Raw genomic sequence first — 23,087 nt, forward strand, 5'->3', positions numbered from 1 at the left:
ATCTCTTCCTCGGGGGGCATTTTTACAGGTTGTCTGGGGGCTGGGCTTCTCAGGTGGCCCAGTGGTGAAGAAGCCACCTGCCAATGCAGGAGACTCAGGTCCGATCCCCTGGGTTCAGAAGATCCCTTGAAAAAGGAAATAGCAACCCACTCCAGCGTTCTTGTCTGAAAAATCACATGGACCGAGGAGCCTGGCGTCTATAGTCCATGGGGTCACAGAAGAATTTAGCAACTAAGCAACACCAACAAATCAAATGCTAACTTCTCTAGACCTTGATTGCTTCATTTGTAAACTGTAAACCGATGATGTGGGCTCAGACCTTCATACAGCGGTCTGCTCTCCTGGGCTTCTCCAGTGTTTCTGAGTTTAGATCATGGAGATCTTCTGCCTGGGAAAACACTAAGAAAGAGATCTGCCCAGTCTCCCACTCAGAAGGTTAATTTCAAGCTCTCAAGTCCTTAGAAAGTTTTGCTTTTTCAAAATTGTTCTAAGCAGAAGATATCTCAAGGATGAGGCTGCTTCATCACTGATAACTCAGAATCCCCAAATTCAGAGTTTCAGGTGAAAATAAAAACATAATTAGAAAAAATATATATATTCCCCTTGCTGTCACAGACAGCACTTGCTGTCACTTCTGGGAAAACAAAGGCACTTTGAATTCTGAACCAGAGTCCAAGTCAGGGTTTCACTTCACTGCTCTAGTTGACTCCATTCTCAACCCCTGATCGACATGCTTGGACCTCATGTGATACTTGGGCTGGAATTCTTGAGAGTGATTGACAGATAGAGAGAGAATCTCAGTGCATTTCCAGAGAGAGGTATGATTGACAATGGCAAGTAGGGTCAAAACAGGTGTTACAGACAACAAAACAATTGAATGTCCCTGGCTCTGGCAAACTCCCCTTGAGACTCACAGGCATCACTTTGAGCTGCTAAGGTTCCTTAGAACCTTGACCAAAGTCTTAGGACTTCTAGACCATCACCAGGCCTGATATGTTCTCACCAAGAGCTGATGGTGGTGTAGCGACTATGCTGGGAGAACTTAGGGCAGCTTCCTTCCTTCCCAATCTGCCTGTTTGATACAGTGCTCTTCAAGAAGAGGGTCCTCTTACAAGCCTCCCACTTCGTCTAGAAATACATAGAAAGTTCTGTATGAAAATGTTCCGCTCTGATTCTGTATCTGCCTGCTTATCCTCTGCTAGTTGGAGGAAAGCCCTTCCTCTCAGGGATGAATGTGGTTCACAGGCAAGGCTGGCTTTGGTTCTCTGACTTTGCCCTTGTTGTCATCCAAAGCTCTCTGGAGTTCCATTATCACTTCCCCCACTCCCCACCCTGATGTGTTGTGTGTGGACTTTGGGGAGTCCGTGGAAGGGGTGGTGTTTGCTGACCCCCAGTCATCAGTCAAGTGACAAAACCACTTCACAGTCAGGGCTGCAAGCTCATTGGCTCTCAGGAAGGGTTTCATAAGATGCTGAGAGGCAGGGCTTCATCTCTTGTCCCTGACATCCTGGGAGGGACGGGGTGCTGGGGTGGAAGCGGGAAGATGGCTGGGGCAAGAACTGAGAGTGGAAATAGGGGTGAAGAAAACACACTTTGGGGATGCTGAACCAGGGAGATGGGTGATCTTTTGAATGGTGTTCGGTGGGTATTTATAAACCATTCATACTGATGGGTCCAACTAAAATCCATTACCTTCCAAAAAGCAACTTTAGCAATGTGCTCAGTGAGTGTTAGTCTCTCAGTCGTGTCTGACTCTTTGCGACCCCATGGACTGTAGCCCACCAGCCTCCTCTGTTCATGAGGATTCTCCCAGCAAGAATACTGGAGTGGGTTGCCATTTCCATCTCCAGGGGATCTTCCCAACCCAGGGACTGAAGCCAGGTCTCCGACATTGCGGGCAGACGCTTTACCATCTGGGCTACCAGGGAAGCTCGTGTGCTCAGTGAAAGGCACTTCTTTGTCCACAACAGTCTGAAGACACAGGGAGCTGGCTCCTCTTCTTCAACCCTGGGCTTGCCTTGCCACTGGCTTTTGTTTTTTTTCTAAAGGGACCTTGGAATCCCAGGGGTAGGGGATGGAGTCTTTGAGCTGTTGCTGTGGCCAAATACCTGTCCTGCGTCCAGGAACAATCTGAATCCAGCCCAGTGTTGAGAAATCCCAAGATCAACACAGTAGGTATTTAGCATCAGGGATCCAAACTTCTAGCCCATTAATCATCGGGTCAGATGGAGAAGCCGAGTCCCTCCGTTCTCCATGTTCCCTTCTTTGGGGAACACTTTTAACGTCTCACAACTGGTAACAATTTTCTAAAATTACAGCTATTCTGTTCCTTTCTGTGTCCTTCTCAGCCCCCTGTTTTGCCTTCCCTCCCACCCTCCCTGGTTAATGGGTCTTTTGTTGGGCCTGCTGCTTGCTGCCTGGTTTTTCCAGGTGTGCCAAGGAGTTCTTGAGAGAGAGCAAGCGGCCCTTTTAAGAAGGAGAAGGCAGGGGGACTTCCCTGGAGGCTCAGTGGTGAAGAACCTGCCTGCCAATGCAGGATACACAGGTTTGATCCCTGGGTCAGGAAGATCCTACATGTTGCGTAACAACTACGCCTGTGCTCTAGACCCTGGGAGCCACAGTCCTGAGCCCACAAGCCACGACTGCTGCAGCCTGCAAGCCCTAGAGCCCGCGCTCCAGAACAAGAGAAACCACTGCAGTGAGCATCTGTGCACCGCAGCTGGAGAGTAGCCCCCTGCTTGCTGCAACTAGAGAAAGCCCATGCAGCAATGAAGACATAAACCAATAAAACCTTGTTCAAAAGAAGGAGAAGGTAAGCAAACGCTGAGGGCAATTTTGTGGTTCTGTGACAGATGGCTTCCAGGAGAGGGTGGACAGGGCCTGGGAATGAGAGACCCTGAGGATGGAAACTTGTTAGCTCAAGGGCTTCTGGTGGTTGGATTCACCATAACTTCCCTCTCCTCCAATGCAGAAATGCTTGTGGGTTTTCCCAGCTTCCCAGATCACTTCCTGTTTTGAAGTGGGCCGTCTTTTTCCGGATTGTTGTTGCCTGGGAAACTGTGGTCCAGCCTTGGCCTCAGAAGTCATCTCAGTTGGTCTTCAAAGGCTTCCCAATTGTCATCCTTGCTGTAGGATGCTAAAGAAGCCACCTCCAGCCAGACGGCCTCGTTTCAGCAGGAAAGGTAAATGAAGCAGGATGCTGTATTCATGTTCTTTAGTATTTTTTTTAATTGAAGTATAATTGATTTACAACATTGTGTTAATTTCACTGTACAGCAAAGTGATTCAGTTTTGCATACATATACATCCTTTTTTTAATATTCTTCTCCATTCTCGTTTATCATAGGAATCTGAATATAGTTCTCTGCACTACACAGTAAGGTCATGTTCTTTATCTTTACCTTCATAAGCATCATATACCGCACATATAAGAGGAGAAGCTGTATTTATGGATTTGAGGGAGGGTACCAAACTATCATTTTCTAAAACTACCTTCAAAATCACTGCTAAGAAAGAAAAGGTGTCCTTCACTCATTCATTCAATAAACACTTGCTCACCTTGTTCTCGGTCCGGGGAACATACGAATGAGGAGAATCAGAACCTGAAAGCCTCTCTTCCTTGGGAGAGAGGGTCGACACCCTCCCAAGAAGAGTCAGACAATAACAACTCAGAGATCAATGGACAAGATGATGTCTGGTGGTGAGAAGCGTTGTCTGAGAGCAAAAGGCAGTCCCCTGATCTCTGAGTGTTCTGTTCTCCCAAAGAATCGTTAAAACGGAAACTTCAGTATCTTGGTGTACAACTGGCGAAGGTTTTTCATGAGTATGTCACACGGTTCTCCCCACAGCCCCGTTGTGGGCACACCACGCATTAGCGTTTCACAGAGGCAGCCCACGGGGCTAGGAGAGCTGAGGACTTGGACCTGGTCACGGGTCGGATACACCACGTGCCAGGTCTTCTCACTCTACATTTGCTTTCATTTCCTTGACATCTTGCCACTTCCCTAAGTCTCCAGGACAGTAGGGTCCTGAGATCTACGCTGACAAATAGTCGAGGGCTCAGAGTTAAGGAGAAAGAGGGATGTTTGTCAGCGGAGGAGGCTCCGCAGCCTTTCGGAGGAGGAGTGTTTCCCAAGAGCAGGAAAAGTCCCTGGAGCGGCCTTTGGCTTCGCTGAGGCTCTGCTTCGTCTCTTCTTGACATGGTTGCTGGGACGAGGGGAGATGGGCCCGTGCAGCAGGGGATGTGGGGAAGGCTGTCATTTCAGTGTTGTCTGTTATCCATCCACATGGCCCCTGGGGCCCTATTTTCAGACTTGTCTGCTTGCCCAGAAAGGGGCAGGCCCAAGTTTCACAGAAATTAGAAGCACATACACTTGGCCTAAGCCACAGAAATGATGAAGAGATGCAGGCTGGTCCAAACCAGGGCCTCCCAACACTCAGGAGCCGGCCTGGGGGTGGGAAGACTTTTTCTGCATGCTTGAAAATCAAGTCCTCTAATTAGAATCAGAACTTGGTAAAGTATTAGAATTGCAGTGAATTTCAGAGATGACGGTCCAAGCCCTTCATTTTACAGATGAAGGAGCGAGAGGCGAGGGGACTTGGTGAGGGTTGAACGCCGTTTTTGTTAATACCGGGACCAGGGCTGGGATGGGCCCTCCTGACTCCTGCCCAGGACTCTTTCCTTCCCATCAGGTTGCCGTCTGCAATAACTCCTCACTTCGGAGCTTGGGGACAGGCCAGGCAGAGAAGGGGCTCCTGGGCTGGAGGCTGATCCCCACCCTGACATGACTTTGGTGTTCAGCCTGGTGAAGGCCCCCTCTGAGGCCTCCGACAGTCTGGTCACGTGACTGCCGTAGGAAGAACGTGATAAATCAAGGCCTGTGCAGGGAGGGGGTCCCGGGTCCTGTGTCTGCATGTAAGTAAGAAGCGCCTCTTAGGATGGAACTCACTCCCTGTTGCAACTATATCATACCTTTTACAAAAAGTCACTTTGAGGTCACTGTTTTTTTGTCCAGTATTTCAATACATTAAATGCAATTACTTCATTGTTGATTTACCTGTCATTACAGGCATGTGTTTGAACATGATTTATTGAGTGAGTTTTGTGCCAGTTGACTTGCAATAGATTGCACAATATTCAAAGGGGCTCATTTGCTTGGCATTACATTAGAGGCATGATGATTGCAACACAAAGCAACGTAAATGAATTCTGAGAGCCTCCATCATTCATGTTGTCATGTACTGAATCCTATTATTATTTATTACCATAATTGTACTGTGCTTCCTGGGGCGATAAATTAGGACTGATGGGCCCCGCTGACAGTCAAGGGCTGGACTCGCTCTATATAATTTAATAGGGATACTGTAGGGTCTGTGTGTTTGGAGGAGATTTTGGTAATGGTAAAAAAAAAAAAAAAATGAAAAGAATTTTTTCTTTTTTGCATAAAGTACAAAAACCTTCCAAGGTTTTTTTTTTTTTTTTTCCCTCTCTCTTCTTTAATGCCTTGGCTGCATTTGAAGGCCTTGATACAAGCTGAACTATAAGAAAGAAAAGTTCTGCCTTTCAACACAAGATGGTTCAAGCTCACTGCCTCATGCCAGTCTTTGCCACATCGGATGCTGATGGGTGGTGTTAATTCTCACATAGGCAGGGCATCCACCTGTGGAGGGAATCTGGACTTGGCTGAGAGTCCAGTGGTCAGTATCTTAGGGGCAGCCATGTTAAAACGTCCACCTACTTAGAGCTGATGGACCTTGGGCATCTGATCTAACTGGGTAACATGTCTGAAGAAAATAAAGGGTATGTTTTCCCTAGAACAACTGAAAAGGAGCAATGCAGATGATAGATACAATTTTGTTTTACAAAATGTTTAATGTGCTATGCAAATACCAGTAGAAGATATTATTAAAATCTAACAAGGCAAATGCTGGGAGACAGCTTAGAGATGACCAGATTCAACCATCTCACTGACAGACGAGAAAACCGAGGAGCAGGTAGAAGTCTTTAGAAATACCCTGCGAGAAAGAGAAAAGCAAATATTGCATATCCATACATCTATATGGCATCTAGAAAAACAGTGCAGATGACCTTATTTGCAAAGCAGAAATAGAGACACAGAGGTAGAGAACAAATGTGTGGATACCAGGGGGGAAAGGGGTAGGCTGGGACCAATCGGGAGCTTGGAATTGACACATATACACTACTGATACTATGTCTAAAATAGGCAATGGATGGGAACATAATGTATAGCGCAGGAGTGCTCTGCATGACCTAAATGCAAAGGAAATCCAAAAAAAATGAGGGGATATATTTATACTTATGGCTGACTTATTTTGCTATGTAGTAGAAGCTTTGTAAAGCAAATACACTGCAATTAAAATTAATTAATAAAAAAGAATGATGCAAAAAAAAAAAAAAAACACTCTGCTAAACCCAAGTCACATGAGAACCAGAATCAACGGGGCTTGCGTTGGAGTGATGGCCCAGGTGATGAGCTTTGAGGTGTGGAATCAGACATCACCACAGGGCATGATCGAGGGAAGAACCCCCAAATCTTAACCGTCCCCTTTGTCTAAGTAGAAAGAAGCATGGCTTTGAATAAGGCTAGGAAGTACTGTGAGGCAATCAGGGTCAGCCAAGAATCTCTTAAGTCCCTGTTTAACATAAATCCTGTTGGCTCAATTTTACTTCAGAAAAGAATCGATCTGTCTTTGACCCCTAAGTGAGAGGTCACGGATTTCATCACCTCCAGGAAAGAAACTTTTTCGATAGCTTATGGCTGTGTCTTTGGTCCCCAGTCTTTATCTATCACTCTCACAGATGTCCTTTTGGGAAGCTCAGCGTGATGTAAAAAGGAGATCCCCAGGAATGAAACTAGGAAAGAAGTTGAATTCCGTGCAGGGAGTTGGATAGAGTTGCAACCAGGCTGCTACCCAGCATCTCCCCAGTGGAGACCCCATCAGAGGGGTTGTATTTTCAATGACTCAAGAGCTTCAAGGAAAGATTCCATCCCACTTGTCTGAATTCAGCTGTGTTTATACGTGGCACTAAATTGTTTCATTCAGATGGATCCAGGCAGTGCTATAGGATGGATGCCTGGATACCCGGTCCATCCGATTGAGCTGTTAAAACAAGTGAACTCATCGGACCACTTCTTAAAAACCAGATCAGATCAACTGGGTGTATTTCACGCCTAGCCCCTGGGCAGCTGATGCCCCAAATAAGCGAAGCCAAAAGCCTCACAGGGTTCTGGCCCGTGCCAGGCCCATCCCTCCAGATCAGTTACTGTGGATCATCTCCACACACAGGTGTGCAGACGATTCCCACAGCACCCTGCGCTGCCGCCAATGCCAGTGGGCCCCTGGCATATTCATGTCTCACAGCAGGGGGCAGAGTCTTCCATTTTGCAGAATTAAGGGGCAGTTTTGAGGCAGCAACAATCAAGGAAAAGGGGACAGAAAACAGTCGGAAAGGGAAAGGAGATGATAGCTGCCTGTTACTTCCTCCCCGAGAGGGATGCTGGATTTCCAGATTTCAACACAGAGTGGGCCCCGTCATTTCTTTCTGGATAGCCTCAGGACTTCTGAGTTATCTCCATCAAAAGAAAAACTGTGTCTGACCTCACCACGTTTTGACATCATGAACCGAGCTTTTTACTCATGAGGGGGGAGGGCGGTACTCACACCATTAGCAGAAAGAGTCTTAAACTTGGTGTTTAGGCTCTGATTCAGGCTTATAGTGAGACCTTGGCTGGGGGCCTAAGTGGATACCGTGCCTCCATCAAAAATTCACTCTGGTTGGTGTCCTGTCTTTTGCAGGACTGAGGAAATCAACCAAATGCTTTTATGTATTTTTATCATGGCGGTGGCCATATCAGTCCATTGGAATAAGATCACCACCACCAAAGGGACTGGGCAACAGCAGTATTAGGATTAAAAAGCCCCAAATGATAAAATAGTAACATGGATTATAACATGGACATTAAAACAGAATGTGGGGTAGATTTTTGTGCATCCAAAGACAGACACTCTGGCTAGCCTTGGGGCCAAGGTCCATGGTCTGCAGAAGCCATTCACCTTGTCTTCTGGCAGTTACCAGAATCACTGGCCTAGTTAGAATAGATCCCTGGATCAGAAAGGGTAACAGAATAAAAGGAGAAGGGTGACTTTTGGTGGGTAAATTTACATTTAAGTTAGGGTAAATATGACAACCTGGAAGATATTGGGCCAAATTCACACCTGATATGTAGTGGTCTGAGCCCATCATGCTGTGAGTTATTCATGTTCTCGACCGGGATCAATTTATACCAAATTTACCTCTTAAATATTTTCTTTTTTTGATGCTGTGCAAGGACAAAATGGAAGATAATTAAAATACATCTACATTAAAACCAAATGACGTTTGGTGTGCTTAGAAATATTCTTGGCTCTCATTGCTACTCCCAGGACAGCTCCATCCATGATGATGCAGCCATGGTAGGTCTGTGCTCTCTCACCTAGAAAAGCCATGGGCCCCCAGCAGCTGGATGTGGCTAGTGCAATCTGGGAACTGATTTTTAATTTGATTTGATGTTCAGGTCTCCAACTTTAAGGACTCACAGATAGCTACTCTATGGGGCAACACGATCCTAGAACAGTGGTTCTCAACTCAGGCTGCACATTTGAATCCTCTAGATGTTTGAAAAAGCCTTGAAGATCTGACCTCAAGCCATTTAAATCCTGGCATGAGAGGCAAGAGTTCCCGAGCTGATGGTAACCTGTAGCCAAGGTTGGGGGCTGTTGCTCAGAAATGGGGGGGGGGTTCTCTTGTGTAGGTGCTTGTGTCAATCACTGCCCATGGCTCAGGTGAGTGACGGAGACGGGCTTGCTCCGAGACGTACCCACTTGGATTTTTCTTTGTTGAGGACTCCAATACATTTGCTCTTGGAACAAAGTCTAGATGCTTCCAACTTGGGCAGGCTTACGGGTCACATTTTTTCACAGTCCTGAACATGTCTCTCCCTTGGCTGACCGGACTGGGGAGGGTCCCTGGGTGATGAGGGGAAATGCTTTGGTTGAGTGTGGGGGGAGGAACGTAGACCCAGAAACCTACAAGGATAATGAGAGGCCTCTTCTCTGAGTTCTGAAACCCTCCTCTTCTGTTTCCCCTTTGTTCAGTTCGGCTCAGTTAGTCACTCAGTCGTGTCCGACTCTTTGCGACCCCATGAACCGCAGCATGCCAGGCCTCCCTGTCCATCACCAACTCCTGGAGTTTACTCAAACTCATGTCCATTGAGTTGGTGATGCCATCCAACCATTTCATCCTCTGTCTTCCCCTTCTCCCGCCTTCAATCTTTCCCAGCACCAAGGTCTTTTCAAATGAGTCAGTTCTTTGCATCAGGTGGCCAAAGTATTAGTTTCAGCTTCAGCATCAGTTCTGCCAATGAATATTCAGAACTGATTTCCTTTAGGATAGACTGGTTGGATCTCCTTGCAGTCCAAGGGACTCTCAAGAGTCTTCTCCAACACCATAGTTCAAAACCATCAATTTTTCTCTTTACACTTTCCCAAAGGGAAGTTTCATTTCATATCAGTGGTAGGAGGGCTTCTAGTAGGACACAGAGGGTCCTGCCTCCTTGTACAGAAAAGGTATCGTTGATAACTTGAAACCCAATTAGGCCAGGAGAGAAAAGCTTTGCTGGGACTGAAGGATTCAAAATAAGGTTTTTAATGAAAAACACATTTACTTCTAAAATAACAGGTCTTATGTTTATTCCAGAGAAAGTCCTCCAGGTTCAGAGAAGAGAAATGTAATAAAATGACAATGAGGGTATCCAGGCCCTAATTAAAAACAAAACAAAACAAAAATGCTAGGAGAGAGTCTGCTGAGAGACAGGCTCTAGAAATAGAAACAGAAGAGAGTGTAATAAGACAGGCCTCACCGGACCATGCCGGAGCCAGACCTCCCAGCCCACCAGTCCCCGTCCCCCGCACCCCAATTCCAACATCTCACCATCCAACTGGGGAGAAGAGCCAAGCAAGGGTGAAACATGTCTTTGAGGAAGGAGAAGCTCTCATTTGAAGACCTAGAAGCTTCACCAATTCTGGATTTCTTCCTAATGGACTCTCCTTAGACTTGAGGCAGCTTCACCGTGTTTCTGCCACATAAGCCATATGACTTTACTGGACAGAAAAAGACAATCCCTAACGAGCACAGACGTGTCAGCAACTGCTGATGGTTCCCCTTTCCAGGCTGAACATGGAGGCCCTCGGCACCCTTGTCCAGGAGGGCTCATGGCTTCATTACTGATGGAAGAGAATCCTCTTCAACCAGGATTCTGATAGCTGCCTGTCTTCAGGGCAGAGCGGTAAAAATATGCTACATGTAATATCTCATTTAATTCTCAAAACTATTTTCTGAACAACTATCATGATCTCCACGTTGTTATCTAGCGGCTGGTCCAAATCCCCCAACTAGGAAGTAGATTGAGAATTTGAACCTGTGCTCTTAACCTCTAGGTGAGGAGAAAGCTGGAGCTCCCCCTAGTGGTCATCATGCAAAACCAACAGTTCCTGCATTAATTGATTTCTAATTGCTATTCCTCTTCTATTATTATCGACCTCTTCTTTCCAAAACCTGGCCATTAAAATAATGGTTTTAAATCCCAAACTTCTCTCTCCTTCCACTTTATTCCTTATATCCATCTCTTTCCGAAGAGCCCTAACCTCTTGTCTGCTATCTAACTTGAAACTATGCACCCTATCCCTTGGGACTCTCTATATTAAAAGCAAAACAAAATGCACAGAGCTCCCCAAATGATTTTCTGTGCGTCCTTCCACTTCCTAGCATTAAGTAAAACCTCTGGTTTACTCTGAAGACTCTGTTTATCTTGTAACCATCTCTACCACATTTCTCATCCTTTTCCCTGAACTGAACATCCGTGCATCCCACCATTTCTCCCAACCATCGTTTCGTGACCTTTATCCAACAACCGTGCCAAGCTGAGCTTCATACACCAGGATCGGGAACACTGTCCTTCTTTCCTGGATGACTCCAGCATCTGGCTCACAGGCTTCCTTTTCTAGCTCAAGTTCTCAGGATTCCAACAGGAAAACTGGTCATCCTCCCAACTTTGCCCTCAGGTACCATTCAAGTTTTACATCCTCAGGAAGCTTGGTCCCACCTCCATGGAGCTGCTCACCCAGGTGACAGTAAAGACTGTCATGGGACGCTTGGCATTAGGTTTTCTGGAAGAAACAGGACTAGGTTTGAGTTTCCTGTCACTTGTGTGCCTGATAGCAAATGGCCCAGCTCTCTGTAGCCTTAATTTATTCATTTATAAAACAGGGTAATAGTAATACCCTACTGAGGTGCTATAGAGATTTAATGAGATAATACATGAAAAAAATTGCCTAGCAAGTTATCTGCTACTTTAATACCACATGCAAGATTAGCTGAAATTATCACCATCATCATCAACATCTCTGAGAATTCCTCCATTACTCAGATCTTGAACTCGTAACATTTCTGAGATCATAACCTCCTCCCTGATTTTACCTTTATTTTATTTTTTAAAAGAGAAATATGGGAGTATAGCTGATTAACAAGGTTGTAATAGTTCCAGGGGCACAGCAGAGTGACTCAGCCATACACATATACATGCCTGCATCCTCCCCCAGACTCCCCTCCCATCTAGAAAGCCACATGACATTCAGCAGAGGTCCCCGTGTTATACAGCAGGACCTTGCCAGTCGTCCATTTTTTATCTGGCAGTGTGTGCGTGTCCATTCCAGACTCCCAAGCAATCCCTACCCCGCATTGGTAATCAGAAGTTCATCCTCTCGGTCCGTGAGGCTGTTGCTTTTGCCTGTCTTCCTCCCTCGTTTCATTAAAGCATCTCTTACCTCTCATGGGCCTCTCCTCCATCATCCATCATGCGCTGGATTCCTGTTACGTCCTGGGGAGTAACTTCTCACCACCCCACTCCTTCTCAGGCCTCAGCCCCTCCTCTGCCTCTCCTTTCCTTCTCTTAAAAAAGACAGGACTCCCCTCCCTGCGATCCTTCTGGCTCTCAGCTCTCTGCTCAGCCCCTCAGCTTCTCCGTCGATGCTTTATCCACCGTCTCTTTCTTCGGTCTTCTCTGCAGGCAGGCAGAGAGCCCTGCCCTTTCTCCCCACTCCTGCCAGGCTCTACCAGTGCTCTGAGCACCATCCTCTCCGCCCATCCTGTGATCCCCCACATCCTCCTCAGCCACGCTGTGAGCCAGGCTTGTTGAGAATTTCTCCGCCCGCATCTTCCGGAGATCTGCCCAGTTCTGTTTTCTCCCTTAATTCCTCTCCCCCCTCCTCCTCCTTTAAAAGTTTCATTTGGCATCTTCTCCTTTTCTTTCACCCCCAAATTTGTAAGCTGTTCATTAGGCTCAGGCTGTTGACTTTTACGTTCCGGTCCACCCTCTCCTTCTAGGTGGCCTAACTCCCCTCCTTTGCCCATGTCGTTCGCATCCATGTCTAGCCTCATGACTGCAGGCTGAAGATCAGATGCACATTTCCCCTCATCTGTTTGGGCACAAGCTCCATGTCTTCAGTTGCCGTCTGAGTTGAGCACTCTCTGTGTTGAGTCATCATTTCCCAACCACCAGCTCTTTTCCCTCCAACTTCCCTCTTTCTGATTTTATGGTACCACTATCTCCTTTCAATCTTTATTCATGGACCAGCCTTCTCCCTATTCTGTAGACTGAAAACTTGGGGATCAATGTTGAAATTTCTTTTTCCAGTCATCACTGCTTCTAATCAGTTTTCATTTTCCTGAGATTCTCTCTCCAGGATGTCTTTCATCTCTTGTTCCCTCTTTATATTTCCACTGCCTCCAAGTTGATTTGGGGTCTCACCTTCTTGAAATATTATAATACCTGCCTATATTATCACTTCTGGATTCTCTTCCTTCCAACACATTCTACCTTTATACTGTTGTCTGTATTTTGCACCTCTTTGTAAGGCACATTTTTTTGCCTCTTTACTTTGTAAATAATAATGTCTTAGCTCAGTACCAGAGGAACTATATGCTAAAGTTACAGCTACTCATGTCCTAAAACATGGAAGACAATGTTGTGAACAAAACTGAAATACAAGACATAAGCTTAGTTAAACTGAGTCTTTGGTTTTCATTGCTATTTCTTGTCTTTATAATTGTACTTTGAACTCAGGAAGTCTAAAACAATCCTAACAGGGTGCCTTATAGATGACCTGCATTTGAGTTTGCTGCTTGGTTTACTGGTTAATTGATAAAGACAGAGGATGGTACGGGGATGGTGAGACCAGCTCAGGTTCTCGAACTGAGTTACCAGGCGTTGGTTGTGGACCCTCAGATAACTCAGCCGCACATATTTAAGCTTCAGCTTGATTGTTTGTAGCGTTGAACTAAAGGACTTCCATGTTACTTTCTAGTTCTAAAAACTAGTTCCATGTCTTGTCAACTCTTCCAAGAACATCCATAGGGCTCTAGGTTGGAAGCAAATAGTTCAAAGAGAGTCCAGTTAGAGTAAATAATTTAGGCCATGAGAGAAAATAAGTTTAGTTACGTTGAAGCATCAGATTATAAAAGATAAGAGAGAGAAAGAATGAAGGAGAAAGGTTTTGGATAATCCAGGCAGAGAGTTGTACTCTGGCAAAATGGTGAGTCCTGTAAGGTAAGGAATCATATAGAGCGGAGGTTCTTGATACTGGTGGGGCAGAGGAGGGACTGCCATCCCGGGGTATCTTGGAGTTCACCAGTGTGTTTTTGATCATCATGATAATGGGGGTTTGATGGATGGGGCCAAGGACATCCTGTCAAGTACTGGACAAACCACAGACATTGAAGAATTATCCCATTTCACACTTAATTTTCAAATGTCCCCCTGGACATATAGTTGGGTTAAAAACCCTGTTTAGAGTGATCTGAACCTAAATCTATAAACTTGGGAGTCTATATTCTGTAAAACACTGAACACTTTTTCTTTTTGCCCTGTTTTAAACTCTCTGAATTTTCAGTAAAGCATCAATTCTGTAAATTGACAGAAAGCAGCACTTTATTGTACTTGGAACTTCACCAAAAGCTATTCATCGTTTTAGAAAATACATCTCTAATAGCAGTGCCATTCCATTGCTTGAATCAGAATAAAATGTTCTCATATCAGTTTGCATTTGTGGTCAGTAGATTCTGGTGATTATATGGAGAACAGCAGGTATCTGAGTATTGCCTGCTGTCTTCTAGTCATGCTTGAGTACTATATATCGAAACACTCTTCTTGGATTTCCTCTTTCCATTATTACAAGCAGGATGTCATATCATTTCTAAAATTATGTCTATAGGTAGGTTATATTATTTATGAATTCTGCTTTAGGATAACAAATGGAATGGTTTAACATACTTAATATAAAAGGGACATTAGATGTAATTGGGCTGAGAACCCCTGAGGCAAGTAATCAAGGGGTTCATAAGACGCTGGCCATAGGAGATTACATTTGTATTCATGTTGGGATAAAATTAGCCTTTGATTTTACTATATGATCTTGCAAAAACATAGCTTGTATGTAGTTCATCCATTTCTAATATCTTTACATATGTGAAAAGCAAAACCAAAAACCCCCTTCTCCTTATGTTTGCTTAGTAAACATTTATATTTAAAATACTTCACTTGGTTCTCAAAACTACCCCATGAGGTAGGTACTGGTCACTGTTATGAATAATAATACTATTATTTACTGAGGACACTGACATAAATAGTGATTGTGTGACTTGCTTTAGGTTGCCTCTCTAGGTACATGGGGAGAAGGAAATGGCAACCCGCTCCAGTGTTCTTGCCTGGGAGAATCCCAGGGACGGGGTAGTCTGGTGGGCTGCTGTCTGTGGGGTCGCACAGAGTCGAACATGACTGAAGCAGCAGCTAGGTACATGGTGGATACTGGACCACTTACCCGATCACACTTTATTGTTGTGTCACTCACATCAGAAGGATGGCAATTTGTTGGTGAAGAATGCGTGGACAGATGCACATTCAAACACTGATTCTGAACATAATGGAGTTCAGGTGTCCTATGTGAATAAAATGAGGTAATACACGTAAACGTGTTGAACAGGGAGTTGAGCATAAGGAAGCGTGGAAGTGTTTCTCTCTGAACTCCCTGGCTATGAGAAGGTACCCTAGTTATTCTTCTGATCACAGAAAAGTCTGGACCCATGGCCTTCGAGACCAGGACGCATCTTGTGAACAACTGGAAAAGGTAAGGATGAGATCATGCAGGGATCTTCCTGCTTTGTCAGTGGTCAGGGCGTGTCAACGGGCAACCTTCCCACGCTAGATTTTTGAACGGTTCCCCTTGCATCACCTTTCCACCACGTGCTGCTCGTGAAAAGGAACAGGCACAAGAGCTGGAGGAGAGTGTGGTTAAGCACATGTTAGTCTCTGTAGTCACTCTCTACAGCCTCCATGGAAAGCTTGGCAGACAAGAAGATGCCCCACCCGGTTCCGGAAGTCTCCGGGGAGGCCCTGAGGCCCCAGCTCATGGCTCTGAATTTCTGCCCACCCTCATCTCCCAAGCATGGACCCAACCTGAATAAACAGAGGAGGAGGAAGACAGGAAATTGTAAAAGAGTCCGGTGGGAAGTAAACACACAGCAAAGGCACAGACCTTCTTTCTGCCTGTTAGGCGCTGTGGGAGGCTGAGAAAAGCAGATCTTATGAGCAAAGGCCCCTCCGGTGGTTTTGGTCTCTCTCCCATCCTGCCCACTCTTTCCCTAGCCTGTGCACATACACGTGTTCACACAACCCTGCTTCCCCATTCCCTGTCCTTCCCATGAAACAGGCCGATTCTGCAGAGGGTCAGCAAGACCACAATACATTTATTCTAAATTAAACTAAGGGTAGAATGTTATTCCTCAACATTTTTCTACACTGTTCATCTCCCTCTGCGTTAAGCTTTTTATCAACGCTGTTGAAAATGGAGCTGGCTAGGGCTTCCCTGGTAGCTCAGATGGTAGAGAATTTACCTGCAGTATAGGAGACACGGGTTCGACCCCTGGGTCGGGTAGATCCCCTGGAGAAGGGCTTGGCAACCCACTCCAGTAGTCTTGCCTGGAGAATTCCATGGACAGAGGAGCCTGGTGGACTATAGTCCACGGGGGTCACAAAGAGTCACGACTGAGTGACTAACACTTTCACTTTTCACACTCTCGTGGACCCATCCATGCTTCTAGGTGGATGACTGTCATAGAGGAAAAACTTTGGACCAGGGGTCTGGAGGCCTGGAGTGTCCTTCCATTCCAGCTGTTTCTGCAAGTGAAGTCAGCCCACTCCTCTTAGCTTCCATTTCCTTGTTTGTAAATGACAAAGCAGGAATAGATGATATCTAAGGAGAGAAAGCAAGACACGCTGTGTCCCAGAATAAGGTCACGAACAGGCAGAAGTTCCACCGCTCCTTTCCGATGTGTGGGCTTCTCTCTAATGACAGAGACATGATACCTACTTTTGGGAACATCCCTCCATCCAGGAGATGGTCTGTATCTGGGGAAGGGAATCAAATGTCTCAGGTCTCCTAAAAGGCATGCATATGAGATAAGCACAGTTCTGAAAGTATAGTTGTAAGGTCTTCTACCATTAATTTTAAAAGGGCGATGTATCACTGGTCTTACACATAACAAAATATACATATTGTGACGTTTTCAATTGGTTCCCCAAATCTTTACCACTTGAGGAAAGACTGATTTTAATGGGGGAGAAAACTAGACAACTTCATTCTCACCCCTACTTCTTACTCTTTTTCTTTTTTGTTCCAAGGCATTGCTTTTATTCAGCATATTTATTGAGGGGGAAAAATAAAACAGTTTTTAGTCTTCTAATCTTATGGTCTTTTGCTTCTTTTCTGTGCTTAAAGTGACTTTATTATGAACTAATTTTAGACTTAGAGGAAACTTGCAAAAACAGTACAGAGGGTTTCCGAATATACCTTATTCAGCCTGAAACAGAAAAATAAGGACATTAGCAGAGAAACTGGTGAAGTTCAAATAAGGTCTTTAGTTAAGAACACCAAACTAATGTTAAATCTTGGTTTGACACTCCTATACTTTCAATCTATTAATTAATGAAAACAGAGGCTACTGCAATGCTTTAGAGATAACTTTTGAAACTTGCTTCTTCCTTAACAGAAATAAGTAATTATTTCTATGCATTAGTTTTATATATTAAGTGTATATATTTTTTTCTTTATCTGAGGTGTTGATGAAAAATTATGAGAATTTTGACTCATTACATTTCTTAGATGTAAGATTATTAAAATTGCCGGGAGAAATATCAATAACCTCAGATATGCAGATGACACCACCCTTATGGCAGAAAGTGAAGAGGAACTAAAAAGCCTCTTGATGAAAGTGAAAGAGGAGAGTGAAAAAGTTGGCTTAAAGCTCAACATTCAGAAAACTAAGATCATGGCATCTGGTCCCATCACTTCATGGGAAATAGATGGGGAAACAGTGGAAACAGTGTCAGACTTTATATTTGGGGGCTCCAAAATCCCTGCAGATGGTGATTGCAGCCATAAAATTAAAAGAAAATCACTGCAGATGGATGGTGATTGCAGCCATGAAATTAAAAGACGCTTACTCCTTGGAAGGAAAGTTATGACCAACCTAGACAGCATATTAAAAAGCAGAGACATTACTTTGCCAACAAAGGTCCATCTAGTCAAGGCTTTGGTTTTTCCAGTGGTCATGTATAGATGTGAGAGTTGGACTGTGAAGAAAAGCTGAGCACTGAAAAACTGATGCTTTTGAACTGTGGTGTTGGAGAAGACTCTTGAGAGTCCCTTGGGCTGCAAGGAAATCCAACCAGTCCATCCTGAAGGAGATCAGTCCTGGGTATTCATTGGAAGGACTGATGTTGAAGCTGAAACTCCAGTACTTTGGCCACCTCATGCACAGAGTTGACTCATTGGAAAAGACCCTGATGCTGGGAGGGATTGGGGGCAGGAGGAGAAGGGGATGACAGAGGATGAGATGGCTGGATGGCATCACCGACTTGATGAACATGAGTTTGGGTGAACTCCGGGAGTTGGTGATGGACAGGGAGGCCTGGCATGCTGTGATTTATGGGATTGCAAGGAGTCAGGCACAACTGAGCAACTGAACTGAACTGAAGATTATTAAAATAATCCCTGTGATTATTGCCATTTTTAAATTGGGGAAATGGAGGCACAGAGAAGTTAAGTAACCTGCCTAAGATTGCACATTGTAGGTAGAGCAGAGATTCATCCAAATCTAGGCTTGATTGTGGCTCCAGAGCTCACAGTCTGCACTACAGCATCATCATATTATACTATCTCTCATATCCATAAAATCTTAAAACGCAGTAATGGAAACTCTTGAGAAAAAAAAGTGTTAGTCACTCAGTTGTGTCCAAACTCTTTGTGACCTCATGGACTGAAGTCCACCAGGCTCCTCCATCCTTGGAATTCTCCAAGCAAGAACACCGGAGTGGGTCACCTCTCCTCATTCCAGGGAATCCCCCTGACCGGAGATTGAACCCAAGGCTACTGCATTGCAGGCAGACTCTCCAACATATAAGCCCCCAGGGAAGCCCAGTGGAAATTCTTGAATTCTCCTAAATCCACAGTCTAATATCACAGGGGAAAAAAGGATATCTTGGTCTTTCGCTTGTATAATTTTAGTCTCACACTCTTCAATAGACTGAAAACAGTAATAATCATTCTCTAAGTGAAGGAAAATTATAATATTTATCCTGATATGTACAGAAAAATGATAGTGATGTCAGGTCAGCAAATTTCTCATGAAAGTTCTTTGTAAGACACTAGAAAGTCATAACTAATTACACTTATATTTTTAAACATAATTTAATAGAGATAAGCCCAAATAGGCTCTCTGATGCTGGCAAACATCAGTAGCTACAGTTAATGTTAGAATGTAGTTAATGTTAGAAGTGGGGAGTCAGTCAAGGTTCTCAGCTGCAGGTAAGGGAGCTAGCTGATGACTTAAGCAGAAATAGGATATACTGGAAGTGTTTTAGGGTTCACAGAATTGATGAGAGGCTGCTCAATCAGGCTGGCAAAGTAGAAGAGGGGCAGGGAGCAGAAAGGGCTTCCCAGGTGACAGTAGTTGTAAAGAACCCACCTGCCAGTGAGGGTAGACTTAAGAGACACCAGTTTAATTACTGGATAGGGAAGATCCCCTGGAGGAGGGCATGGCAGCCCACTCCAGCATTCTTGCCTGGAGGACCTCATGGACAGAGGAGCCCTGTGGGCTGCAGTCCATGTAGCAAAGAGTCAGACAGAGACTGAAGCTACTTAATATACACACCCACAAGGAGCAGAAAGGACATCAACTTTTAGCAGGACTGGTCTGCACAGGCTGCCTTCTCTAACTGCTGTCTCCAGGCATCACCATCACTGTGAATGGTTCTCATCTCCTCTTCCTTTTATCATTTTCCATGATTCAGAGTCCTGGGTGAGAGTATCTAATTGACCGAGTCTTCACCATTTGCCAGGTTCTGTTTGAGTGATGAAGCCTAGACTTATGCAAACGAGGTCTCCAGGATTAAGAAAGGAGTTTAGTTTCCCAGAAACCCAGATGATGACAACATCAGTTAGATGTTGTATTCAAATTTTATGCCAATCCTAATTCACAAATGGAATTTTACCTTGATTTCTTAGAAATTAAAAGAATGCAAGGTTACAACATTTGCCTTTTATGAAAAATCCTTTCATGGAAACAGAATTGGAGAATATAAAAGGTATTCTAGAGCCTTTGGATTCAATCACACACATCACATGAGAAATTCACTTATAACTGAGTAAAATGAAATGAATGAACGAAATGGAAACTCATTTATAAATTAGCAACAGAGCACAGTTAAGAGCATGAGTTCTAGGTGTGAGCAGACCTAGATTATTCCAACACAATCCTAGCTGTGTGACCTATAAAAGGACTCCCCTGGTGGCCTAACTGGTAAAGAATCCACCCACAATGTGGGAGACCTGAGCTCGATCCCCAGGTCAGGAAGATCCCCTGGAGAAGGGAACAGCCATCCACTCCAGCATTCCTACAGAGTATGCCATGGACTGTGTAGTCCAAACAGTCGGACATGACCAAGCGACTTTCACTATTTGACTGTACTGTTCCCTTTTCCTCTACTCTGTAAAATGGAAGAACTGGTGCTATCAATTCACATGTCTGTGGAGAAGATCCGTTGATACAATTCACGAAAATCAATAAGCATCCAACAGCAGTTTCCTTGGAGGTTGTGATACCAGTGCTCTCACTGCGATCGCATCATTATTACCACCATCAACATCCAACTATTGTTTCAGTCCAGTTCAGTTCAGTCACTCAGTCGTGTCCAACTCTTTGTGACCCCATGGACTGCAGCACACCAGGCTTCCCTGTCCATCACCAACTCCCGGAGCTTGCTCAAACTCATGTCCATCAAGTTGGTGATGCCATCCAATTATCTCATCCTCTGTTTTCCCCTTCTTCTCTGCCTTCAATCTTTCCCAGAATCAGGGTCTTTTCCAATGAGTCAGTTCTTTGCATCAGGTGGCCAAAGTATTGGGAGTTTCAGCCACAGCATCAGTCCTTCCAATGAATATTCAGAACTGATCTCCTTTAGGATGGACTGGTTGAATCTCCTTGCAGTCTGAGGGACTCTCAAGAGTCTTCTCCAACACCACAGTTCAAAAGCATCAACTCAACTACTGTTTGAGTACGTTTAATGAAGATCCATATCTTACAATGCAATGCAGTTCATTTTGTTGCTACTTAACTCTCATTATTAGCAAGTGTCTGCCTTGAACACCTGTTGGACTGGCATTTATTTATTTATTTGGACTGGCATTTAATGTCACCTCTCTGAGCATCCTGTGCCTTAGGTGTGAAGTAAAGCAAATATTCTTACCTGACACTGCCAACTCTCCCCTTGAGAGTGTACTGTCACTTAAATAAATCCTCTCTTGGCTTTTTTTACCTTCTGTCAGCTCTGCATTCTTTCTGCAATGAGACAGGAACATACCCTGCAATAACACATCTCTGGTGGAGCCAGCCAGGAGATTTTGGTAAGCCTCAGTTTCTTACCTCTTCTGCACTTGAGAGGCACTGCCTGAGTTCCTGCTTCTCTCTCTCTCTTATGCTTTCTTACTGTCTTTGGCATTTTTGGACTTACTGCCACAATTGTGTGGAACCTTAAAAGTCCCGAGGGTGTTCGCCCCAGAAATCTCCCTGGAGAGGACAAGTCCTGAAAAGTGCTAGTGAGAGGATAGGTCTCTCACCCCTACTTTTTACTCTTAACCTGACAGCTATCCCAACATTCCTTTGCACATGAGATTTGTTGAACAAGACCTATGGGCTAATGTGGTCTACAATCTCAAGAAACATCTCGAAACCTTAGACCCTGTCTGCTCCGGCACAGAGGTAAGGACCTAGGGCTATTTGGCTAAATGCCGCCAGGAAGTTGACCAGATGACCACAATCAAGATCCCTGTGTCCTCACAGTGCGTAAGTGATTCTTCAAGCCCATGGTGACTCTGGACCAGTGTATTGCCACGGCCCCACTCCTGACAGACGAAACTTGAATTTACATCCAAAAAGCTCTTTCCTGTAACCTCTCTGGGGCACTAATAGGTTTTGGGCCTAAGATTTGCTACCTTACAGCTTCATGATGAAGTTGGAGATGAAGAACTATGTTTTCAGAGGCTCTGTCAATACACAGCGGGTCCCCTCCAGACAGTGAGGCTACTGTGAGGAGATAACCTGCTGGGCGGATTCCGGGTGGCCTGATTTAGGAGGTGCACACACCTGCCAGGCACCGCAAAGCCACCGCAATGCCAGAGGAATCCAGGTTTCAGAGGGAGACTGAAGCCCTGGAGCTGTGGATCTGCTTCACAGGAGCCCGGCTGGGGTTCTCATTTCCCTCCTGGGTTTAGGATATGTGCCCTTCAGTAGCTGGATGCTGTTTTCAGTGTAGTCCTAACCTACCCAAGTGTTTCAGGAGTTGATTTTGACTTCCTGTCCTCTCATTCCATCTTTACCAACTTGCAGAGGTTCCAGTTCAGGGCCACAGGGACCGTGTTTTAAACTCTTTGCTCTGGGACTGAGGTCAAACCAACCCCTTCATAACCTTGAGAATGCGATTACTGCCAACTCCCTTGATCACTTTGAAGTGAGTCACGATGCCATCAATGTGCTATCAGGAGAGCCTTTGGAGTGTTTCAAATAATAAGTTTTGAAATGAAAGTAAATAGTTACAAATTATGAACCCCAGCACCCCAAAGAGGTTTGGAATGAGAATAAGCCACCATCACTACTGTTCGGGTTAGAAACACACCATTTTTATTGTGATTTACAGATCAAGAAGCCTAACCACTCTGACCCAAAATATTCTTCTCTCTGTCCCACTCCTCATGCAAGCCCTGGTCAATTAAATTACTGAAATTTATATGACTGAAGCCTATATTTCTGAAAACATAATTCTTTGCATATTGGTCTCCTCTCTAGAAAGCAACATGAGCCCAGGAATTATATATTTTCATTTTTCTTAAAAAATGTTTTGCAAAGGCCTAGGAATTTTTTAAACTAATATTTGTTAACGAATGGATGGAATTTGTGTGTTCTGATTTGCGACATGACACCGAAGAAATACATAATCTTGGTCAAATTTCTTCATAGCTCTAAGCATCTAATTCTGTGTCTCAAAGACAAAAGAACTTTTACTAAATGATTTTGGGAGTTTCTTTTCACACCAGCATGCTAAAATACTTTTTCTTATTTCAAGATGACTGTGGTTTGGTTTTACCCAAATTTGATTATAACACAAGGGAAACAATAAAGCTGAAGTTATAGGCTTGTCTCAAGAAATACTTAGAATAAGTTAAGTCAATGGCATTTCTAGGGCCCATTAAGAATTTTAACATCTTTCTCTGTGGTGGGTGGTACAAACTGCATTGTTAATTTGTGCTTTAATAATTCCTAGGGCTGAAATTAGAGAGAGGGAAATATAAACACTGACAGTGCTTCTCCCCTCTGTCAAATATTAAAAATGGGTGAGATGTGGTTAAGATAAGTTTAAATT

The sequence above is a fragment of the Odocoileus virginianus genome, chromosome 32 (assembly GCF_023699985.2).
Source record: "Odocoileus virginianus isolate 20LAN1187 ecotype Illinois chromosome 32, Ovbor_1.2, whole genome shotgun sequence".
NCBI classification, from domain to species: Eukaryota; Metazoa; Chordata; class Mammalia; order Artiodactyla; family Cervidae; genus Odocoileus; species Odocoileus virginianus.